This window comes from Nomia melanderi, chromosome 6 (genome assembly GCF_051020985.1).
Source record: "Nomia melanderi isolate GNS246 chromosome 6, iyNomMela1, whole genome shotgun sequence".
In the NCBI taxonomy this organism is placed as follows: domain Eukaryota; kingdom Metazoa; phylum Arthropoda; class Insecta; order Hymenoptera; family Halictidae; genus Nomia; species Nomia melanderi.
The window spans coordinates 11,139,899-11,152,090 of record NC_135004.1 but is presented as its reverse complement, the minus strand read 5'-3'; the positions used below and the strand labels follow the sequence as shown (position 1 = coordinate 11,152,090).

Below are 12,192 nucleotides of genomic sequence, written 5' to 3'. Positions count from 1 at the left end.
ATGTTGGCACTCGTTCTCAAAGGGTTTATGCTTACTACTACCTTTCTCACTAAACACTTTTTAACACGCAAACTACCAGACGGGTCAAAATGATCCATTCCTGATTTCTTCTTTTGGCAATTATAAAGAAGAGAACAGATGTTTCTCTGAAAAATCATTAAATAAATTGATGTAGCAATGCGTAAATTAGTTTGAAAATCAATTAAAGTCTCAATATATGTACTCGTGAAGTTTCTATAAAAGAATATCAGAAAGTCAACTTAACTGTTTGGTAGTTTTAGTGTTAATTTCGATTGCGTAAATACATTCGCGAAGCGGTTGAGAACCCCTGAACCCGACGAAGATTGCCGAAAAACGTGGTTTCCCATTGGAAGGAAACAAAGGGGTAAAAGAGTGCAAGAGGAACAGGAAACAAAGGTGATTTTGAGGACGTTCTAGTGGTCGGATCGGTGTTTGCCCGTGGGCAGGATGGTTCCCTGGGAGTTGAACATCCGGCGTATGAAAACGGAAACGGGAGTGTGCGGTGTCTAGCGCACGGGAGAGGCGAGCGAGCCGGTCTCGGTCGCGGTACACACGCGGCACGTGATTCGCTCGCACGCTCCGCATTCGGACCAATTACAGATGGTTGTCTTGTTGGTAATAACCCTAGGGACTAAATAGAAACCGAGGGGACCATGACGGTGTGTACGACGTGTACAGCGTCCCACGGATTTACGAGTTGTGCTCTTGCCCGCCATTCGTGAGAAAATCGCCGCTCGCGAGCTGAACCGTTCACGGAAACCCGTGGACCGGAAGTCCCTGATCTCCGGACACCAACGTGTTGGATTCTCATCGTCCATAGCAGGATTCTGTCATTCAGTCGATGTTCCATTGGGTGGCAAATGGAATAATTCTTATTGAAATTCTTATTTGATTATGTAGTTGATGCTTCTACGTTTTTGATGTCCTTCTGAAGACAATTGTTGATGTATGCAACAAGGTATTATGAAGTTTGTGCATGTATTTAGTGAAGCGGATTTTTTTAGTGTAATATATATAGTTTCTTTTAGACCTAGTAGTTTTTGACAATTGCTTTTCACTGAAATATCCCACAAGTCCAATCACAAGATTGTAAAAAGGTTTCTCTGAAAATATAAATTACAGAGGGATGTAAATAACTTGCTATCTATGGTAATTAGTCGACCGCGAATTTTTATGCATTTTTATAAAATTTTGAAGTTCAAAATTGCACAGAGTGAACACTAAACACAGAAGTATGCAAAGTATCCAAAGTGTAATATTTTTGAAAATCCATCTTGTATCATCATTCTGTTTCCCTTTTGAATTTACGTAAAGAGCCGCAGTGTAGTAATATGTTTCGCTTTGTATTTTGCGTGTTATCTATGCAAATATATGCATACGTCGGGTCAAGCTTCGATACTGTTACAGAAACACGATTACCCTGCGAGATTTCTCACGAGTCATCCCGAAAGTAAGGTTCACCGGTAATTAGTGAGAAGAACATAGTTATTTTGCATACAGGGAACGGTTCTGTATACGGAGAACAATTCGCGATCACGTAGCGAAACACGAGAGGATTCGACGTCGCGAACTTCCGGTTTATCTAATACGTCGTGCATTTTTTTCATGGTTGCCGTTACGTATGAGAAAAGTTTTTCCCTGCCGCCGGCGTGCCCATGAAAAATACATCAGCCTCGAGGAGAACATATCTTTATTCAGGTAGTCTTTGACCTACATGTATGCATGTGCGTAGACATACCCAGATCCATAAACCACTTCACGTAATTTATTAACCCCTTCTCCTATAATATAAAGTCAGACTCGCGAACATTTTCAACCGAGTTTTACAAATCTGAATGTTATTTATTTGGTTTTCATATAAAGGAAATATTTCGGTTATGATTTGCAACACTAATTCTTTACAGATTTGGACAACCTTGAAATACGTTATGGAGGATTTGATTCTGAACAACTTTTTCTTGTATATTTTACCACAGCTTGATCTCGGTTTTTCAGATATTCGCAAGAATATGTCCATGAATCAGAAGTTCTTGTACTTATTTATAAAAAAAATAACCCTCGTATTACTTTAGTCTTGATGTAGACCCAGGACTTCAAACTTTTTAGCAGTGAGTATAGGTTCAAAAGTTATAAGATAAGCATATATTCGTTTCTTTGTCTAATAAATTATTAATGATAAAGTAGGACAAGGAGTGAAGCAGTTACAATGGCGAATCTAAAATACAAACGAATTTCCGAATTCCAGTTACATACATACTTCATAGTACAAATTAACCTTTTCATCGACAATATTTTTAAATCGTTAGCTTAGATACGACTGTACAGTATTATGAAATTATATGACTTACTCATCTCGTAGTGAATACATAAATTGATGTGTACGTTTCCCTGATTTTTATATAAATATATGATACTTTCATTTTGATATTATACATATAAATACTTCTGTTAAATATTTTATACTAAATGTTTATGCTAAACATTTTATTCTAAACGTTTATAGTAAAATATGTATGTTAAATATCAAATATCCATTCTTAGATAATCTTAACTGGTTAGTTATCGGTACGTTTATGTACCTTACTATATATTCCACCTTACGATAGAGCAAACCGGCCGCCTATCGCGTTAAGAGCTCGTAATATTCCTCGACCGGCGTTTCTTCGGGGTATACACGCGCAATGAAACTTTGTTTTGTTCTTCTCGAACGATAAACAGGCCGATTTAACGAGCCACTTGTTCAAGTTTGTCCGTCCACGCTATTTTCGAACAACAGTCCTCTATATCTTTTACACCTTCCCTCCGCATTTACTTTTACGAGGTCATTCAGTCGCTCAATCGGCTTCCGGTTAAAGAGTTAAGGATACAATGATGCGCTAAAAAAGTGGAATGACTTCATACAAGAATTTCTAAAAACTTGACCACACTATTGATACGAGGTTTTCTAGTTCATTTAACTGCATATAATATGGATTATAAAAATTGCTTGGTATTGCAGGACGTCTCTCCACCGGAATGACTGCTGCGCATGATTCCGAGGAATCGGATTAATCGAAACAGAAATCTGTAATATATTATAAACAATATCTATTTTTTCCAATTACTGACGATCTTAATTTCCAAGTTTTTTAGACATTGATCGAACGACAGGTGCTTAAAGGTTCAGTATCAAATTTTGTAAAAGCGTTTATTTTATTGTATATATTCGTAAAAGTAATTTATGTAATTTTGATGTAAATCATTTTAAATGATTCAAAGTAACTTTCAGGCAGAAAAAATATTCTTTGTAAATATTATGACACACGAGCCACCTAGTTCTTCTTCCTCGGCGTCGGTGACTTTCTCGCGTTCTTTTATTCTTCTTTCTATTGTTCCTCGTTGAAAAGATCGCGTACGCGATTGTTACTCTGCTCCGTGCTGCACAAAAGTGAATCGTCCACGCCCAATAGACCTGGATAGTTGTTTGCGGCGGAGAATCGAACTTACGCAATCCTCAACTACTACTTTCAACGTCGTGTTTCAAAGAGATCGTATTTACAATCTCTGTAACAGCTCTTTTTCTTTTGCTTAGTATCCCATTTAAATGGCACTTTTAAGAAATTTGTTAAAAGTGACTATTAGCCGGTTAATGTACATATAAATTAATTAATGTTGTAATTATCTATCCACTTGAAATATTATTAAAGAAATAAAAATACAACGTGAAAAACAAAACATCATCAAGAAAACGTCATTTAAAAAATCTGAAAACAAATTTCCGTTTATTAAATCAAGCTTTATTAATCTATGTATTGGTAATCAAAAATAAAAGAAACAAATACGAGCACAGGAAAGAAGCACGTAGTTGAGAGAATTCATTTTATCGTCAATTGGTGAAAAATAATTTAGATTAATATATGGATGTACAGATTTTCATATCAGAAATCAATGTATAAACTATATCTGTAAATAATAATTTTAATCGCGTGCTTCTTTCCTTTGTATACATTAATTTTTCGAGAAAAATCGTTTGATCACGTTATAGGATACGGAAATGATGAGAATTTTTATTTTTGCACTAGTCATCGACCTATCGTGCAGGTCATGGTTCGCGTGTTCGCAACGAACACGACGCCGAGACCTGCAGGATGTCATACAGATGATACACTGTGTTTAACGTGGAGCGGTATCATTAGCACGGTTAATCATTAGAACGTCGAGTGACAGGCATCCCCTTCGTTAATTCTTGTCGCTGTTTCTCGTTCGCAAATTCTTGATATTTAATATCTAATACCCAATAATCGTCGTAATTTGCAACTCGAAGAAACGGGAAACAGTTAGCCGCATACCTTTGAAGGAATGACTTCAATGAGGTCAATGGAAATAAGAATAATTAAAGAAAGAAACGGACACTATAAACGTTCGAGGAATTATGGAAGAATTGATACGTGGACTATTGGATCGATGTCTATAAAATTTTATGTTACGCGTTTGTGCTTTTGAAAGATGTAAACCCTGCTATCACCTGTTGCTGAGTTCCTTGTGTAAATCTATTGATCTTCCGACGACAAGCATTTAGAATACGTTATCGTTAATTCTTATATTTTGTTATTATTCTCTTCAAGTGCTCCCGAAAAATTGCAATTTTTAAGGGAAAAGAAATTTAATACAGAGCCGTTGAAGAATATTTGATTTTTCAAATATTACATTCTTATTAAAACACGGTTTCTTCGAAACTAGAAAAAAATTATTCGGTAAATATCAGAGTTCAATAGTATTGAAAAAATGATAAATCGAATAATAAGGATAGAAATCACGTGGTTGAAGAGCTCTTCTAGAAAATACGATTAGAACTAATAATAATTAGAACTAATCAAATAAATAAGATTAGACTTCAATAACTCGGATTCTGAGATTGTACCTCGGCATGTATACGCTCGAATTTTATAAATATCTCTTGAAACACTTCTCATCAAGCCTCTATTTATGTAGCCTTTTGGCTGCCTAATAATTCTGTATTTAACACGTTCTCTACTCGCGTTTCTTTCGGCGATATTACAATCTTCTCGATTGTAATATTCTATTCAATCCAATAAATCTTCTAAACAAAATATCGAAAAAATGGAACTAAAACGAGTGATAGAGTTCCTACATGTAACCCCGTAACGTATAACTTCAAATAACAAAATCTCTAGGAATAATTAAATTTTGTTTATGTAAAATATAACATTGCCACCGTCACAAATATATGACGCCAGTAGCAAACGTGTTAAATCGAGCTTCCTTCCACTCAGTCCATCCACGTGCTCCCTCTAGGCAGCACCCCTAGAACGTATAAATCCATTAACTCGCATAAAACAGAAGTGCGGCGTTATGACAGTCCCCAGGGCCATAAACATTTCACTAAAAGGCATAAAATACAAGGGAGGCGCGTTACTTCGTATCGACGCATGCCACGATAAATCTTCGCGAACGTATCAGCACCATAGATACACAAAATCCTTCCGAAACGATTGGTGGTGGACGTAGTCTAAGAAGAAGAGGAGTAAGATAAAAGATAAGTCGCGTGGTGGACGTGGGTCGTGGAAGGAAGCAGCGGAACGAGAGCAAAGGGAAGACACGCGAAACGAATCCGTAAAAGACGCCGGGTCTGGGAATAATCCCAGGAAGCTACTATCATCTTTCTACGCTGGTCTAATCTACTTAAGTCCGTGGATGGCCACGAGCCGAATGAGTGGAGGCTGTAAAGCCAGGTGGAATTGGACATCGGCCTGAGTTGATGTCTTTTCCGGGTGTCATGTATCGCCCGACCGAGAAAAGGCATCGGCTGTCCTAACAGTTAAAAAGTCAGGGGGGCAAGGGGACACCTCCACTCACGATGTTCGCGCCGCCATGGTTTTCCACGCATGATCGTTATTGGCCCGCGGCGATAATAGGATGGAAGCGAGGCTGAATGGAATAGAGTGAGACGTGTAACGGTAGAAAAGGTGATTATTTATAACAGATTCCGCACCGATTTCGATGATCTTGAAATATGTTATCAAGCTCATCATGAACTTTTACCGTCACATGTTACGGTCGCCTTAGTTTTCTAGACATCTGCAAAAATCTGTCTGGAAGTGAGGAGTTTTTATACTGACACTCCTTGTCAAAGAGATGATTCAACATTCAACCGTAATAATCGCGTGACTAGAAATTGAGAATAATCGAGTTAGGACATTACTGAACATAGGGTATTCATGCAATTTCGCGTTTTCGGAAGCTGTTAACTCGTTGTCCTATAGTGTAGTGACAGTCTCGTGAGCAGAATTTTGAACAGACGTTAGCAAACGTAACTGTCATTATATTCGGTTAAGTTAAAATTGAATATTATTATTGTATTATCAATCGTTAATCGTTGAGATAGTTATAAGTGCAGGGAAAACAGAATTCTTTCTCTGTAGTGAATTATTAATGATAAAATAGTTCGAGGAGTTGTGAAAGAGATTATAGGATAAAGGGTTAAATAGAAACTTGCTATTATCTTTAATATATTATTTACTATATTAATATTATCTTTACCAAAATATTTTCAATCACTCGAAGTAAGATACTTACATCGTCATCATTATGCAGTAACTGATCAGTTGACGGTCGGTTTAAACATTGCAGTAGTCTCGAAAATAGGGCATATCAGGACATCGAATAAAAAATACCGGCAAATCTCGGAAAATCGAGATGTTTGGTTACCCTCCGAAAGGATGCTGCTTCGCTTGTTTCAAGACACTGCCCGACTTATCGCGTAACTGGTAAACCACTACGGTCATCTCAGCGTGTACTAACCACACAAACACCTGTACCCCTTCGCAATGCCTTCCGGCTGAGGATATCGGAGATACGAGATTCTCCTTTCTTTGTTTTTCAACTGGGTACTTTATCGCGAGACTTACTTGGATCGGATACCCTTCGACTGCAACAGATTTCTCTTATCTGTAGTTTGGAATGAGAATGGTCCTTGTTGGAATCTCGTTTTATTTTGTGGGGTGGAGTCTGGTTGGAAGGTATCAAGATAATAAATAATGCAAATGTAAATGCATTGAGTAATGCGATATTGGTGGTGTAGGTAAATAGCGACATATCAATGTCTACGTTATTTATGAAAGGGTTTATTAGGGCAAAGTTATACTGGGGCTCGTGTATTCGTAGAAAGAATTTTTTCTTAACACTTTGTTGATCGGCAATTTTACACAGAGCTATCTCATGTCACCGGTTATTATTCCGTAGTTTAATATGAAAGTGAGAAAATCTAAATAAATTTCAATTTACTTTATTTATACATAATGCATTGAAATGTGACCAATCAGTGATGTGATAATTGAATTTTTATACTAGATTTTAAACTGATTTTGTACAATTTATGTGTCTGTCAAAAGCAAATGATAAATTCAAACAACTAGAATAATACACTACTCAGTATTTTTATTAAAAGTGACAAGTAAAGGCAAATCGATGCATGACAATGAACGAATTCATTTTTTGAAATTCCTGTTATTCCTATCTATTCTCTTTCATATTCCTTGTATTTGTAATGAAAATTAAAGATAAATGCTGCAGTATCAACTTAAGACCATATGTGGTTAGTTAGCCAAAGGAATGCAAAAGAGTTCTAGGAAACTTGGTACGATTTCCTCATACCTGATACGAAACCTCAGGACCTTAAGATCGTTGAGCTGTTAAAATAACACTGCACTAGCCAGTTCCAAGAATCGACAAAGATAAGGATGGCCAACTAACAAGGTGAAATACTGGTCAGCTAACGCGATTACACGTGTACACGGTGGCGTACATATAAAAAGGAAAGTACAATACCGGGCGCTTAACCTTAGCTGTGTTATCTGATCACAGCCGATCGGCACACGTTCACCGGGAAATTCGACTTATAATCCTTTAAAATTCCTAAAGCAAGTACAACCAGTGCACACTTCATTCTTTGATTTTATTCGAAACGAGAGATTTCTCAATCGACATTAGTTGATCGACAATCAACAATCGACAAAGTTATTACAGAAACATCAAGTAGACAAATACTCCTTGAAACCTCGTAATTCCCTATAAAATTGGATTAGTGACAAGAACTTCACAACACCTGCTACACCGGCAACGGTACCCTAATACGCAAAGAGAAAATCGCAATTTCAAAGTTCAAATCAATCGTCGCGAATCCGTTTATTCGATATTACGAAAAAAATGTCGATCGAGTGTCGTGTCGATTAAGGTCAATTTCAAATTCCCCGCTGTTCAGGATTTCGTATGGAACGGCGGCAGAGAATTAAAGAAACTCGTCGGCGAATAATGGCGGATGATCGCGCAAGAAGCGGTCGCTGGGGGCATTCCTTAACCGGAAAATCGCTCGATCGTTCCGTTTGAAACCGTCGACGCGAGTATGCGTTATTGGAAACATGTCCGGTATCGTCGTCGGTGTTGCACGATGAAACAACGGGACGCTCGTTCGATGACTGCATGATCATCCGATCGTTTCACCGTGAAACCTGGCTCTGCTCTCTAACTCTCGTGAGCTCGTCGCTCTTCTTCCCGGGCAGTCCGCGTTTTCGCTCGAGCGACCTCGTGTTCCGGGTGGCGGCCGCCGGAAGTCCTTTCGACTCGCCTCTATCCCTTTCTTTTTCTCTCCGTTGTTCAGCTTTGGCGTGGACACGGATTCTAACACTAAAACCATCAGACGGGTCAAAATGACCCATTCCTGACTTCCTCTTTCCGCAGTTGTGAAGAAGAAAACAGATGTTTCTCTGAGAAATTATTGAAGAAATTGATTTAGCAATACGCAAACTGAATTGTAAACTAGTTAATGTGCCAATAGACGTACTATTGAAGTTTCTATGGAGGAATTTCAGAAAGTCAATTCACCTGCTCGGTAAATTTAATGCTAAACGCCTGCGTCAGCAATTCGTCAGATCCTATATGAAATCGTTTTACGATTGGTCTACTTTGCATTATTTCGTTCGTGAGAAACAGAAGAAATGCAAGATCAACGTATTTGATAGGCGTTCTTTTACTTTATGCAGCGAGGGATTTAAATTTTAGCATTTGGTTCAGTTGTTTACTGTTTAGTCTGATATAGGGTTTTCAAGAGGCTATTGGAAACTTTGCATTTTAAGGTTTGCAGGGTGCATTATGAAATTGAATTTGAAGATTAAAACTGTTCTTATGATGATCAGATTAAAATATTGGTTTCTAAGTAGTTGATATGTATAGGTACTGTACAAGAAATAGAAATATTGAACACGTATCAAAAGTTTCTGTGAAGAATAGTCGGTATCGTGTCACTGATGCTGTTCTAGGGTTGAGGTCTTTTTGGGGCAAAGCCTCTAGCTGCGTAATCATGGGGTTGAGGTGGAGTTTTTCGGCGCCAAGGTGGTCTAGACTATTAAGTACATGTGTCTATAAACAAAATTAGAGATCTTTGCAAGATCATGCTAATAAACCACGATAAATTGTCTTTAAACCATGATGGTATCAATAGTACAGTAAGTGTATTCTTTAAAATTCCCCTTATCTTAGAATATTACTTCAAACTCACGGAAAAGATTTCAAATAGAATTTAACAAGCATGAATGTCACTTAATTCTTTCAAGTCCAAGTTAAACATTAGTTGTCTATTATCAACTGTGTTGCTTTAGAGTAAACGTAAACAGAAAGTGTGCATGGAATTTTTCCTTTTTCAAAGGAATCGTGAGCCACTGTAATAAAACCATTGTAATAAAATATCAGTAGGTTAGTCTACATTGTCCTTAATGACTTGCAATCCGGCCTGCGTGAAATGTTGCCTAGTAAGAAGACTGACGCAACTGAGATGCATATTCCAGGTTTATATCCTGTCCCTACGAGTTTCTATCATCGATACCATCACCGCTCCTGCAGCTCCGTCGTATTTTATTGTACTACCGTTTCGCGCTACTATTCCCCGCCGGCACAGGAACCGTGTACCACTTTCTTCACGTACACACCGGTAGCCACGCAACATGCGCAGCTCTCGCGCTCGGACATCGACCGTTCCTTCATTCAGTCACACGCTGCCGGTAGAAATGATTTTATTTAATTCGTTGCGCGCCGCGTTCCACGGTCTACCATACAATTGAAATTATCATTCATTTCACGGTTTAATTTAACATGCTGGCCTGAATTTAATACCTACGTTTAATTGTCTTCGAAGCCGAGACTAGGCGATTCGCGGAATACAATGGCGCTTCGAATAAAATTAAGAATTTAATTGGGCTTCGTAAAATACTTTTTGGATAAACGGAATGATGTATTATACAATTAGCGTGCGCATGAACGTATTCCTCCGTTTTCCGTGTTTACAATTGCAAATTAATGAACTGATTGCCTACTTAACCCGTCTGTGTCATGAGTGGATCTCTATTAATTGAAGAAATAACAAACATTTGACAAAGGTACTTATACTGCTACACTGTACTCATTTTTAACAGTGTAAACACTTGTGAACATTCACAAATTACCGATTCGTTAATTGCAAGGTCTCAAATAAATTCGTAAATCATTTTATAAATCTACAATATTGAAAATAACTTTCACACTTCGAAATAAATGAATATAATAAATGATATTCGAAGTATTAATAATAAATAAATTTAAAGCAAACTGAAGTATTTTAACTTTCTTTACACATTTTATTTTAACTTCATTTATGTAATGACGTGCATAATGTTGCAGTCAAATTAAATAATATAAACAGATAAATATATTTTAAAATAAATTATTAAACAAGGAGTTGATAATAAGCTTACAGATGTTTATATAATTCATAGTTTCAAGAGTCACGATATAAAAATTAGAGACAATTAAAATACTTATCAACCGTTATAATAATTTGTGCAGGCAAAACGTAACCTGAAGCTTCGCCAGCCGTATAAAAATTCGCGGTTCGTTTGTTCTCCGTATAAAAGAATCTCATTGTAGCAAACTGTCCCGACTAGAAATTCTGTTCGAAGAATTTCTTCTGCGGCAGTATCGGCGAAAAAGGAAATAATTTTTTGCCGGCTTAGTGGCTTAACGGTTGTGGTCGATTGAGCTCTGTCGTTTCTTAGTTTAGACGGGAAACCAGTTCCCTACGATTCCGTGCGCACGATGCAGCTTTTATAGATGTCGATCGGCTTCGAGCAGTTCTCGTTTAGTGATTTTTCCTCAAATGCTGGAATGTAAGTTCCATTTGCATGTCACAAATTAAAGTCTTGATTGAATTAGAATATTATTGCAGTAACTAATCACAAGGACTGTTGCACAGATTGGACGAAGGAGAACAAAACGATGAGACGCGATAAGAAATAAAATAAATATTTCTCAAATTTTCGAATGTTTGAAAATATGCCGCGCAGAAAAAGATAAATTCTTTCGAGGCTGGTCGCATACTTATTTCGACTTATAAATATTCAGATCATCTTTCCACCGTGGCAAATGGGAAGACAGAATCACGTGGAGAAACACATGGCGCGTGATATCCATAAGTAATGAATTACGGTTGTCACAGGTGCAATGTTATTTACTGAAGAAACGAAAAGCAGCTTTCACTTCTTCGAGATATGTACCTATACATTTTTTAAATAATTATCTTAGCTGCGGAATTTTGTAACGGAATTGTAAAATATAGATATTTTTAGACAAAAGATATCGCACAATACAATCATATACATAGATAATCATCTGCACGATTTAAAATAGTTGCCAATGACCCAATGTTGACACAACTTAACCCCTTGTGCTACGATTCATTTGTACTTTGATCGACACAGCTACTTCGTCATTAGTAATTAAACAAAAAGAACGAAATTATAGGCATATTCTATATTAATCTTTCGATCGAACCGAGTAATACTTATGCTTGTTAACCCTTTGCACTCGAAAGTTTTTCACCTGAAGTATTCTATACTATCTAACATTCTTTAAAATGAATTTAACAAGAAATCATACATAAATTAGGCACCAAAGCTATTTTCTTTCAATATTTCACGTATCGATGTAGTCTACAAAGGTTAATGGTAAATACCAAAGTTTATAATTTTGCTGTATCAAATCATCTGTTGACTGGGAGTCGCCTCTCGAGTGCAAAGGGTTAAATTCTGCTTAAAATCGCCACGGGTCTGACACGTTATCGCAAAGCGAGAGGTTAAAATATAAAAT

General features: G+C 37.1%; 1 protein-coding gene across 1 annotated transcript in view; it reads left to right on the top strand.

Moving 5' to 3' along the window:
- Positions 1-12,192, top strand: part of LOC116427938 (uncharacterized) — a 79,011-nt gene that overhangs the window by 21,788 nt on the left and 45,031 nt on the right. The window lies entirely within an intron of this gene.